This window comes from Vicugna pacos, chromosome 23 (assembly GCF_048564905.1).
Source record: "Vicugna pacos chromosome 23, VicPac4, whole genome shotgun sequence".
Lineage (NCBI taxonomy): Eukaryota > Metazoa > Chordata > Mammalia > Artiodactyla > Camelidae > Vicugna > Vicugna pacos.
In genome coordinates this window covers 30,331,913-30,343,942 of record NC_133009.1, presented here as the reverse complement: position 1 = coordinate 30,343,942, position 12,030 = coordinate 30,331,913, and the positions used below count along the sequence as shown (strand labels likewise).

Sequence of the window (12,030 nt, the reverse complement as noted above, 5' to 3'; positions counted from 1 at the left end):
ATCATGATGGTGTACACTTAAAACTTTAATACAATGTTATGTGTCAATCATACCTCAATTAAAAAAAAAGTCTTCTCTGTTTGATTTTGAGATAAATGCAGATTTCTGAGATTGGAGCATTCTCCTTACTGCAAATCGTTCTAGATAAAGTTTTATTTATCCAAGTCTAGATTTTTTTGACAGTTTGTTTCAGTAACAAATCTAGGTAATTAAGCACACATATAAATAAGAAAAAAGAAATGATAAATCAATGGCATGGCTAGAAAGACCATTCATTTAATGTAGAAATACAATATGTCTTGGTGGATTTTTTGAAGCTTCTATACACTAGAAACTCATATATACGATATTGCTAAATAATATATCACATTTCCTAAATTGATGTTATTATCCCAAGTCTACAGATAAATAATCTCAGTTTACAGATAAAAAAATAAAGAGAAATTATTCAAGGACATGTAGGTAATAAATGGTAAGGTCAAGATTTCAACAATGGATCTGTTTTGACAAAACATACAACTTCTCTAACAGACTATAATGCCTTATAAAATATCTTGTTGGAAGATATAAATAATACAGATGAGATACTACTGTCTTCTCATTAATCCTCCACCGTTGTTTGTATCGCTTCAAGTTCAATTAACAGACATCTGAGAGTTTAGAATCTCACTAGTAATGTAAAATCTACATATTATATAATTCTCTCACAAAAAAGTTTATAAAGCTTGATAAAATTTCAATTCTACATTTTAAAATGAGGAAAAGTACTTCCCAATGTTTTCGATTTTAAAAAATTATGAAACTGTAAGCTGCCAATAAGCAATTTTTTTGCTTTTGTTTTCTCTTCAAAGCTCTAACATGCTGTTATGTTTAATACACAGTTATGAATGATGAACTGCTGCTTTTCAGTACACCATAGACATAAATTTAGTTTCCTGATAGAAACAGAGAAAAATATTTTTTCTCCCAGTTTTATACTACCAAGACAGACCACTCCTATTATTTTTTTAATCTGTAAAACGGGAAATAGTATTTACTTGAAACTCTAATATTTAAACACTAAACGTGCTGCATTATGTGCAGCATAATAAACAATGATGACAAAACAAAACGTCCTGGCACCCAGGAGTTTAATAGTATATCTAAAAATATAATCTAACTTACCATTTCTTTTTTGGATGAAGGTGGTCAAAAAGTACATTGACTGCCCTTTGCTAATTATAAGATAAACAAGGACTAGTGATGTAATGCACAACATGATCAATATAATTAACACTTCTGTACATTATGTATGAAAGATGCTAAGGGAGGAAATCCTAAGAGTTCTCATCACAAGGACAAATATTTCTTCTTTTTATTTTATTTTGTATCTACATGAAATGATGGATGTTCACTAAACTTGTTATGGTCATCATTTCATGATGTACTAAAGTCAAATCGTAATTCTGTGTGCCTTAAATGTACACAGTGCTGTACATTAATCACATCTCAACCAAACAGGAAGAAATATTAATTAAACTTAAGTATAATAAAAATGCAAGTTTTAGGTCTTTCCTATTGTAAATTACTGATGTTATTTCAGAATTTTAGCCTATAGTTCAATTTCAAGAGATATTTGTTTTTTCCATATAGCAGAATCTATGTAATAATAAATATATATAATTGGTTCTACTTGTGTAATTTCATTTTTCCAAGTTAAACAATTTTTGACTTAAATGTAATTGCAAAAAACCTGAGGCTGCAGTTGGAATTGTTAAATAAAATAGATATATTTTTTTCTCCACCAATACTGGTAGCCAACAGTCAAAATAAATAAACTGGTATTTGTTGTGAAAAGGCTTAGGCTTCTCTAGCTCAATGGAGACATTAGTTTTCCAAGCATGGCCTCCCTTGATTTATCTTAGCAGAGAAGATGTATTCAGGCCTGCTCTCGATGCAATTCCTAACATTTGGTTGCACTTTTCATAAGTGACAGATCAGAATTTTTTTTTCCCCAAGAGAAGTCAAAGGACAATAGCAATTCAATAGACTAAGATGGTACAAGCCACTGGGATCAACATCACTTTATCTTTAAAAAGGAAAAAGTGCATAAATAAATCAAAAGCTGGTAAAAGGTTATAAATATTTCTACATATGGATAGAAGACATGTGATAAAATAATTTTATTTCTTCTTCACTAAAATAACTATGACCAATTAAAACCACATTATTCTATCTTACAAGGAATTGTCAATCAATCATTTATTTCAGAAAAATAAAAAGTGACCAACATGAAGAACAGTGCTACGACACCTTGACGTTATAGGGAACAATAGCTAAAGAAAAGGCAGGTAGCAGGAATAAAAGACTGGACTGAAGTTCAAGACCGGGGCAGGATACTTGTAAGTTAAGAATCTGTTGGTTTGCAGCCTCTGGAGCTCCCCACTGAAATGTGAAATTGGTCCTTGTACATGAAGGGCAAGGAGAGACCAAAGAATGAGGCCGGCCACTCCAGACTGCTAGGTGGCAGGTTTAATAAGCAAGAGAACTTACAAGGCTTGTCTTGGGTGGCCACAAGTTGAGTAGATTTCTGCTCCCCTCCCCATCCGAATTTTAAGTTTCTGTAGAGTCCTTAACTGGGTTCAGTCACACATACCATCCGGATGGTCTCAACCACACCTACTCTCTCAAGGCTGTCTCCTTGAAAAGAGCTCTCACTGTGGGATGATGGGCAGAGCAGATATTCCAAGAACAGAGGATGGGGTAAGGAGCCTCAGGTTCCCAAGGTTCAGCCCACAGGTCAACCAGGGTCATGTCTTCTCCATGACCTCCTGCAACAGAACCACATGCAGGCAAGATGCAGCCAGTGAGTCCACAGTCCCTAATATGTAACACAGTATTTGTCTGGAAGGAGGAGGTTAGATCATGGTTCCTGAGCACTAGACAGAAACATGCATAGTAAAAAAAAAACACTGATTCACAGAAAATAAACAGATGCGAACAGGGAATGGCCTCAGGGGGAAGAGCATGAGTTCAAATTTTAGGACTTGTACGCATCCATCACTCTGTTTCCTCTAAATCTGAACTTAGTAATGCTGACTTAGAGCTTTTCTTCAAAAGAGATGAAGTTGCCCCAAATTATGGGTTATTGTTGACACTACTGCATGTGAATTAGGGGCCTTTGCTTCTTGATAGTGGAAGGGTCAGAAATTTAGCATTTTCTTAAAAGAGGTATGTAACGTAGTTATTTGCTACTAGTAATATACAAGCAACAGAATTTTCATAAGCATTATCACCCCCTCTTCTTACACATTGGTTAGGGTTGTTTCACAGAGGTATCTGTCACATCTGCCAGTGGAGCATTAGTAAGCATAAATACAAAAGAAAAATTAGAAATGTGAGTATTAACCATCAAAAAATCTAGAAGAGAATGTGATGCATTTTGTCAATCTAGAGACTACCTGATGATTAAGGTGGGCAGGGCATTGATATTAAAGTCCAAAGCCCTGGAATCTGTTTTCAATAGAAATGAATTTGTGAGACAAAAATAAGAATTCAGCTTCTCAAATTTTAATATATTTAGAGCGATTAATACTTTGGGATAACAGAGAATTAATCCTTGAATACATCATTAAATTATATTCAAAGACAGAGTAGCATTTGCTAGGAGACTGAAGTTATTCAGTAACACACACTTGATACAAAGAAAATTAAAACATAAAATAAACTGTTTCTTTTAACTACCACCATGAAGTGAAAACATTGTTTGCTATTTCAATTATATTCTTCAAGTATATATTGACTTCTGCATCATAGTATGTATAAGATTCAAGTTAATCTCAAGAATTAAATACTAAATAACAACAAGATTGTTGCTATATAAAACGGAGTAATCAGGGTTTGAAATATTAACATAAAAGTAGCAAGGTAAAGACATCAGTTCTAGCTCTTCCTTCAGCTGTGCTTTATGGACTGCTCTTGATTAAAAAGACGAAAGTACATTGTGTGAGTGTGTCTGTGTGTGCACACGTGCATGCATGTGCTCATATTTCCCACATGGGAGGAAATAGCCAGTTCAAATGAGTAGTAACCAAAACCAACCAAATAAAAAACGAAAAGAAGTTGTATAATTCTGACTGATTATTCTTGGAGAAATCACATGAAGCTCAATGCAACAAAGTTCAAATGATAAAGTTTAAAGTTATCAATCAAGTTGTTACCTAACCAATATTGGGTCCACTGGCCTGAAGCCCTGCAGGGACAATCCAGTGACGCCAGGTTGTGGTGAAGGAAAGAAAGTACAGAGTTTACTGAAGGCGCTCAGCAAGGAGAACAGGCAGCTCGTGCTCAAAAGATCCAAACGCCTTCCTGGCTTTCTGGGAAGGATTCTCAAAGGCAACATTAGAGGTTAGCGTCACAGGGTGGGTGATCAGCCTACGGGCATTCTCCTGATTGTTTGGTGGTGAGGTAACTGGGTGGTGTTTTGGGAATCTAAAGCATCAGTCTTCTGGCCCCAACCATTCTGGATCTTCGTGCTCATGGTCAGGACCCAGTGGGGTCCTGGTTTCTGCAAAACTACTCAAAGATATGCATCACATTGTTATCTATACTCCTTACAGGGAGCTAGGTGTCCTGTGACTCTGTTTTATTGCTGAACTACAGCTCAAGCTATCATTACTTTTTTTTTTTAATTGAAGTGCAGTCAATTACAACGCATCGATTTCTGATGTTCAGCACAATTTCCCAGTCAGGCATATACACACATGTATTTGTTGCTTGCCTGTCTTTCCTTTGTTTCTGCATTCCCCGACTCTTGAATGAGTAAATTATTGAGTCTGCTCTGTGGAACTCAGGGAAGGCGTACGAGACTAAAGACTTTTAAAAAAAATAATTTATGTATTTATTTTACAATATCATATTTTTAATTGAAGTATAGTCGATGTACAATATTATATGTTACAGGTATACAATATAGTGATTCACAATTTTTAAAGGTTATACTCCATTTATAGTTACTATAAAATATTGGCTATATTCCCCATGTTGTACAATACATCTTTGTAGCATATTTTATACATGATACCTTGCACCTCTTAATCTTCCACCTCCATCTTTCTCCCCACCTTCCCTCTCCCCACTGGTAACCACTAGCTCCTTCTCTACATCTGCAAGTCTGTTTCTTTGATGTTATATCCACTAGTTTGTTGTATTTTTTTGGATTCCACATGTAAGTGGTATCTTACAGTATCTGTCTTTCTCTGTCTGACTTATTTCACTTAGCAGAATGCCCTCCAGGTCCATCCATGCTGTACACCAGAAACTAACACAACATTTTAAATCAATTGTACTTCATTCAAAAAGCAAACAACCAGCCAACCAACCCATTTAAAATATGGGCAGAAGAACTGAACAGACATTTTTCCGAAACAAGAAATGCAGATGGCCAACAGGAAGATGAAAAGTTGCTTAGCCTCACTAACAGCAGGGAAATGCAAATCAAAATCACAGCGAGACAGCTGCCCACACCTGTCAGAATGGTCCATATCAAAAAGAGCACAAACAGCAAATGTTGGCAAGGATGTGGAGAAAGGGAACCCTTGTACCCTGTTGGTGCGAATGTAAATTGGTGCAGCCACTGTGGAAAACAATACGGAGGTTTCTCAAAAACCTAAAAATAGAACCACCATATGACCCAGTAACTCCTCTCCTGGGCTTTTTTCCTATGAATAAGGGTTACCCAGGGGTCTGCCACTGGGAAGGCCCCACAGTGTCCTGCTTGGTTCCAAAGCCTTCAGGTATTTCCACCTGGTATCCAAAATCCAAATTACAAAATACATCCCCCTCTTCAGTCACAGGTTATGTTTCCAGAAAGAGAAACAGAATAAATCCATGGGGGTAGGGTCATGAAGGACCTATTTTTAAGACAATGATGTTCACATTGTCTTTTTCTTTTCTCTCCTTCATCAAATTCCACCTCTTATTTCAGTGCCATTTCTCTCTCAATCTCTACCCCACCCAGTAGATCCTTTCAATCCTTTCAGCTCATCTGCCCTCCCCATTCTCACTACTTCTGTAGAATTATTTGGTCTCTCAGTATCACACATTTTGGTATATTATCTGATTTTTGTGAATACACAATTCCTCCTTAGGTAAGATCCTAGACGACTTACTAAAATATGTTATAATCATGATAGGATGATATCCTATTCAGCGTGTATTAGAGAGCTATGCTCATAATAGATGTTCAGTACATAGTTGTTGCTTAAAGAAAGAAATGATCTCAGCCTAGGATCAATCAATTCCACTTCTTTGTATTATGCAGGGATAACACCAGATGTTTCTCTGCTAAGTAATCTCTAGCTTAATTTAAGATTTGACAAGATGAAATAAATTTATTCCATCACATTATTTAGCCAGCTAAAAGCTACTCTCATTATTGTGAATGTCTTTGCCTTAAGGTCCATTTGAGTTGAACATTTGTATATAAAATACATTTTATTAATCACTTCCCAGTAGACCTTAACTTACAAATACTGGATTCTTGAATATATTACCTATATGCATTAAGTAATCAATTTAAGTAAAGTTATTTCACACCTTTATAGATTAGAAAGTTCAATCTTCAGCATATAACTGGTGGCATTAGGTTTTAAACTCAGGTTATAAACACACAGTATTTTTTTACTAAAACATGCTGATTCTTTTGGACATTAATCCTGGCTTCTCTATGAAATCTTGACTTTAAACCTGAATTGCTGTTCACATATTTTCCACAGACCCTAAATCTCAATATGATGAGTTGGGGATATATAGAAATTAAGATCCCAGGAAGATACTTCATCAGACAGCAATGTACTATGTTCAAATCTTAGGTCCATTATTTATCTTTTGTGAAATTTTGGTCAAGGTTAGAGGTTGTCAATCTCAGTATTCTTACCCTTAAAACAAGTAAAGTAACAATACCTAATCCACAGGTTTATTATGAGGAATAACTGAGATAATATAAATAAAGTACCTCAAAGGGGTCTGGCATCCGATAAATGATTAATAAAGACCATTATTAATACTATTATTATTATTTAATTTATTGATAGAATTATTGGGGGTGTTGGTTTCGATTTTCAATGAAAACTAAATTAGTTATGTTTGCCCATGGTAATAATTTAGTCTACTTCTTTCCCTTCAAGTATGTTTCTGTTACAAATTTATTCTTTGTATAAATATGGAATAGCGGAAATCACTATGAGTAAAGGTTTCTGTAACTTTATAAAATCATTTAAGTATTAGTTTTCTTTTGCTTGCTTTTCAGATTCCCCAAATTAATTTGAACAACATGTAGACATAAAATACATTTTCTAAACATGGAATCAATAAGAGTTCAAAGACTGATGCAAGCTACATAGTTATAAGGGTCATCAAAATGGATTTATTCTTTTTCTGTCAGTCTCTGCAAAATAATTTCAGTGTAAAGGTTAAAAGCTCACCTGTAACAATCAAATAATAAATGACAAGAAGGAGCTTTACAAGCAAGTGGTAAAAAAAATGTAGATAATCCATTACATGGATTTAGTTTCTTTTATATACTTTTAAGTATGTAAGCATATGATGTCTGGGCTCTTTAATTTAATACAAGTAAATATAGCTTTTATAATGATGATACCACTCAAAGTTACTAACTGACTGGTTTTTATTTTCAGAATGTTTATACTGATTTGACAATTTTACAAAAGAGGAGATTAATTTAAAAATATTTGGAAAGTAATTCAGGTGTAAAATGCTCCAATTTTAATTTTAATATGAATAATATAAGAAGTGGAAAGGCTCTCTGATCCCTAGAGTGACAACATTTTGAATACTAATTCAGGCAAATCTGATGTATAATACACATGATAAGAATACCACAGTTACATCTTTAGAGATGAGAGTATGTGTAACACATGTTGAAGATGGAAAAAGACAAAATACTAAAAATAACTACTAGAAGAGGGACTTCCCGATTTCTTTTCTTTATAAGCCTACCTTACAGAGGCAATATATTATTGTGGGAAGGACGGGGAAATAGAGAGGTTGGTAAAAGGGTATAAACTCTCAGTTATAAGATGAATAAGGCCTGAGAATCTAATGTATAACATGGTGTATGGTTGATAACGCTGCACTGTATAACCGGTATTTGCTGAGACAGTAGCCATTCCTTAGAGGGTAATTATATTTAAATCTCTTTAAAGTCACATTATTTCCTGTGCCCTGTATTGTATTTCTTGAAGGGGACTTACAGTTGTGGAGCTCACTGCGTCGACTTAAGCACTCAGTGTTCTGTCTCATGTGTCTTCTTGGCGAAGCTCAGACAGAAGACTCAGGACTCGGGATCTCCTTAACATCATGCTGCACATGTAGCTCACTTCATTGTCATTTCTTCCATTTCTCTCCATGTATTTATGGTCTTCTGTGTAATCTAAACCAAATTATTACCCAGAGAAGTTCCTTAATTTTTCAGTTAAATCCATTAAAAAAATAATCTGGAGTTCCTATTACGATTCTCCCATTGAGGCAAAGTACTTAAGATGTAACTGCTGGTCTCAAGAAAGCACAAAAATCATGGGAGATACACTGACCCAGACTGGGCTGATGATTCTAATTAATGCGTCATGGTAGTAAAGCCGAGGTACCGCTTTAAAAGCAAGATGAAGTTTTTCGTTGTTGTTTACTTATTTTGAGGCGGACGGAGATGAGAGGACTGTGGGTTAAAGTATTTGCCCCCCAGTGGAGAGATTTAATCCTCCTCTATCTGACCCTCCCTTTTCCTGATTCCCGTCATAAGATTCTCATATCTGATAAGAAGTATTCAAATAATTACAATTGCAGTGTTCTGGACCTAGCAACAAAGCACAAAAGTAATCTTATTTGTAATCGTGTCTGAAGGAAGGGTAAAAAGATGCAGCCATGTGGAATGTAAACAAATGAACTTGGGGAGTATAAGAACCATGTATGTTTTGGTCACTCCTTCCTGGCATGTAGTCAAGCATAAAGCAGGCCCTCAATAAATAAGTCTTGGTTGAATAACTGAGCTTTGCCCATGGTCATTATTTTGGTTGCCAAAAATGTTATTTTTCTTACTTCTGTGCTTCAAACTGAGTTGCAAATTATTGAAAAGATGATATAATTTTAGCCAAGGCAAGGCTAGGTAACTTTTACTGATCAGGTGAATTTGTCAAGGTCTGCTCTAGCTTTCGACATGGACTTCCCATTTAGCATAAAAATATTCTTTTATGGTACATGCTATTCTGATTTAAACCTAAGGAAACAAGATTCTGTGTTTTTCTTATTTAAATGATATATTAAATAACTCATAACAAAATTCTTTCTTAATAGCTCCGGTCTCATCACTTTGGGCCAACAGTCTGATCTTCTTCAGAATGAGTACAATTTAATGAGTAAACTCACTATATTCATAGCTTGGTTTCTCAACTCTTCTCTTCTATTTTCATTGCTATTTTAAATTTGCATTTGTAAGATTAATGCCAGTGACAAAAAATTCATTTAAAGTCTTTTTGCAAAAACCAGGTCCTCAAAAGACAGCGAAATCTGCATCGCTGCTGTGATGATTTTAATCTTCCAACGAAAGTAATTTATATCCTTTAATTCTAACATTAATGCTAATATTTTTTCCTGGAATATTTTGCATGGGAAATATGACTGCATAGTTCTTGCCAAGCTCAGAAACACCGAGTCTGTGTGAGGAAAGGAAAATTAATAGCAGAGCAAGAGTTCCATGGCAACCGCGTGGCTTCATTACCAAAATCACACGCACAGCTCTGCCTTCATAGTTTCTTACACATTAAATAGCATAACGACACTGCATGGCTCATTTAGTCCCTAATTTTTCACTTGGATAAATTATCTAGATGTTCCAATTCACATGGAACTCGTCCTGGGGAGAAGCAGCACAGCTATTTTAGAGAAAGGACTTATTTCAGATCCTGTATCAAACTGATCTCTTATTCTACAGTGCCTGAAAACATCCTAGTTGTCAATAGAATCAAAAGTCAAATCCGAGGCAAATTATTAATGTAAAGAAGAAAAAAAACTCAAACAAACCAGACATGGGCGATGCCACACCCTTTTTCAAATTAACTATAAAGCCCCCCTAAATTTTTGCCCATCTTCTCCCTCTGGCAACCCTGTCCCCGACTTCTCATGCCCCCACTTTCCCTCATCCTGTTAAAGCACAATATGTCTATATAGTGTAAATTGTGAACACTTAACTCTCTTGTAAGATTTAGTTAAATTTACTTATTTTAACCTTTTTCACTACATTAGCTTTTATTTTTCTTCCATATGCTCTTTGGGGTTACTAGAACATTTTATAGGTACCTCTGATAAGTAATATATGGCTAAAACATTATTATATATGTCTTACATATTAAAGAAATACACTTTATATATTCCATCAGATATAACATATGAAGTAAATGATGTGGAAATGTTTCTACATATAGAATATTTTGGAGGAAATCAGTTAAACTAATATATTTAATAAGTCAAATAAAGAGGCTCCAAGTCTATTGCAACAAAATGTACCTTTTTTGTTATCCAGATATGTGCAAAGATACTTCTAAATTATACAATTTGTATAGTTGTTGGCATCGGATGCCAGTGCTGTTATTAGGTGGTAAGAAAAAAACCCCACAAATCTCTCCCTCAATTGATTTGTATGGACATAGATATTAATATATATGCACATATACATTCACATGCATTCACAAAACATAGTAGAGAGTGGGGAGGCAGTGGGTCATTTCCTTCTACTCTGATCTACAGCTCCGAGCCATCCACTTCTCCAGAGCAAAGACAATACAGAGGCAGCAGGAAGGCCGCCCTGGAAGGTATGTGTGAGCCCACTCTTCTTGGACCTTCTCCACTCTGAGTCATATTTCCCTATGTGGAAAATTCCAGGTAAAAATTACTCAGTGGAGATGTCCATAAATTTTGCAGAAAGGCTGGGAGACATCAGGAGACTGAGCAGTAAAGAAGTTTGTTCCTAGCAGTTAGGGTTGATAATCTGCTGATTTATTAACTAATGGCCCTCGCACCTTCCATATGTCTTGAGATACCTGAGCCTGAAGGTAACGGAGCGGCAGAGCACCGCAGTGGACAAAGACAGCTCGTGATATGTACAGGGGAGAGCCGACAGCGGAGGAAGACAAAGCTCCAGGCACGTCACTGGGAGAGGCCCCGAACACTAAAGACACGCGGAAACCGATGAGAACACTCTGGTACATTCATCTGAGAGAAACAGTCAGGAAAAGACACAAAAACAAATTAATGAGCAGAGACCCTGAGATTTTGCATGATGAAGAAAAGAGAAAACAGCTTTATTATTCAATCTGCTTTTCTACTTTTTCAATTTCCTGACAATTCAACAATAATTGTAACAAATATGTTGCCCACGGTGTTTAACATCAATAACAAAAAATACTATATACAATATTAAAAATATGATATATAATATAAAATCACTACTTCTTTCTGACATTTTAGGGAGAAAAAGCAGCCTTAGATGATATGAAACTGCATGGTCACTGCTATGTTCAAATAAAATTGTATTTTTAAGAGTGAATGGCAAGTCACCTTTGGCCCACAAACTGTTTTGCCTACTTGGATTTACAGTAAACTGAAACAACTTCTAATAGTTCTGATTTATGAATGAATGAGTCCTAAAAATATTGCAAAAAAATGGACTTGTAAATAGACTTTCTTTTCCTATTTCATTGAAATTTTACTTGTGTTTTGTCATTGGAAAACTTGGAATAACATATACTGGGGGTCAGCCCATACACAGGAATGTAATGATTATTCAGCCACAGAAACTGATGGAAACGACTTCTTATTAAGCATCCGTGCTTTCTAGGGCATAACCACTTACAAACCCACTTTTAGTTCACTTTTTTTATTTGGTGACTCTCTTCAGATCTTTAGATTCTCAAATAAAATTAAACACAGTTCACTAGAATTTCATATGCAAAGATGGATTGTTATTGTGTGAAGTTTATC

At 35.3% G+C, this 12,030-nt stretch overlaps 1 long non-coding RNA gene across 1 annotated transcript in view; it reads right to left on the bottom strand.

Annotated features, from left to right (window-relative positions):
• LOC116285260 (uncharacterized) overlaps positions 1-12,030 on the bottom strand; it is a 137,254-nt gene that overhangs the window by 103,039 nt on the left and 22,185 nt on the right. Inside the window, exons 3-4 of the long non-coding RNA XR_012063593.1 lie at positions 11,091-11,262; positions 8,253-8,431 (exon numbers count right to left, since the gene is read on the bottom strand). This is a non-coding gene — a long non-coding RNA (uncharacterized lncRNA). The remainder of the gene's footprint in view (positions 1-8,252; positions 8,432-11,090; positions 11,263-12,030) is intronic.